The following is a 1,622-nucleotide window of genomic DNA, read 5'->3' as shown; positions in this document are numbered from 1 at the left end:
GCCCATTACTGGTGTCAGTGGGAGGAACAGTGCCTCATCATTGGTGTCGTGTCAGTGGGTGGAATAGTGCCTCATCACTGGCGTCAGTGGGAGGAATAGTGCATCATCATTAGTGTCAGTGAGAGGACTAGTGCCCATTACTGGTGTCAGTGGGAGGAACAGTGCCTCATCATTGGTGTCGTGTCAGTGGGTGGAATAGTGCCTCATCACTGGCGTCAGTGGGAGGAATAGTGCATCATCATTAGTGTCAGTGAGAGGACTAGTGCCCATTACTGGTGTCAGTGGGAGGAACAGTGCCTCATCATTGGTGTCGTGTCAGTGGGTGGAATAGTGCCTCATCACTGGCGTCAGTGGGAGGAATAGTGCATCATCATTAGTGTCAGTGAGAGGACTAGTGCCCATTACTGGTGTCAGTGGGAGGAACAGTGCCTCATCATTGGTGTCGTGTCAGTGGGTGGAATAGTGCCTCATCACTGGCGTCAGTGGGAGGAATAGTGCATCATCATTAGTGTCAGTGAGAGGACTAGTGCCCATTACTGGTGTCAGTGGGAGGAACAGTGCCTCATCATTGGTGTCGTGTCAGTGGGTGGAATAGTGCCTCATCACTGGCGTCAGTGGGAGGAATAGTGCATCATCATTAGTGTCAGTGAGAGGACTAGTGCCCATTACTGGTGTCAGTGGGAGGAACAGTGCCTCATCATTGGTGTCGTGTCAGTGGGTGGAATAGTGCCTCATCACTGGCGTCAGTGGGAGGAATAGTGCATCATCATTAGTGTCAGTGAGAGGACTAGTGCCCATTACTGGTGTCAGTGGGAGGAACAGTGCCTCATCATTGGTGTCGTGTCAGTGGGTGGAATAGTGCCTCATCACTGGCGTCAGTGGGAGGAATAGTGCATCATCATTAGTGTCAGTGAGAGGACTAGTGCCCATTACTGGTGTCAGTGGGAGGAACAGTGCCTCATCATTGGTGTCGTGTCAGTGGGTGGAATAGTGCCTCATCACTGGCGTCAGTGGGAGGAATAGTGCATCATCATTAGTGTCAGTGAGAGGACTAGTGCCCATTACTGGTGTCAGTGGGAGGAACAGTGCCTCATCATTGGTGTCAGTGGGAGGAATAGTGTCCCATCACTGATGTCAGTGGAAGGAATAGTGCTCCATCACTGGTGTCAGTGGGAGGAATAGTGCATCATCATTAGTGTCAGTGAGAGGACTAGTGCCCATTACTGGTGTCAGTGGGAGGAATAGTGCACATTACTGGTGTCAGAGGGAAGAATCTTTCCCCAAGGATCAGTTAAAGGCTGGCAAAGTCCGCAGCTTGGGGGCCACTGCCATAGACTGTATAGTTGATGGCAGGTTATAGATGCAATGCCAATCAGCAGCTTCTACAGTAAGCAAGATCATTTCTTGAGTAACAGTCAAAGACACGAGAGTCTTTCCCCCTCCACAAAGCATAAGTAAGGCCTCATCCATAAAAGACGTTTAGTTTCGGCAACAGTTCACAAAAATGATGTAGAATCGGAAAGAGTGCACAGAGCAGGGCAGCTAAAATAATACAGAACATGAAGGAGCTGAATGTACTCTCCCCCTTAGAGAGGAGGCAATTAAAGTGCAACTATACTTGA

The sequence above is a fragment of the Nanorana parkeri genome, unplaced genomic scaffold (genome assembly GCF_000935625.1).
Source record: "Nanorana parkeri isolate BGI_ZX_2015 unplaced genomic scaffold, ASM93562v1 scaffold5, whole genome shotgun sequence".
Lineage (NCBI taxonomy): Eukaryota > Metazoa > Chordata > Amphibia > Anura > Dicroglossidae > Nanorana > Nanorana parkeri.
This window is presented reverse-complemented; position numbering follows the sequence as displayed.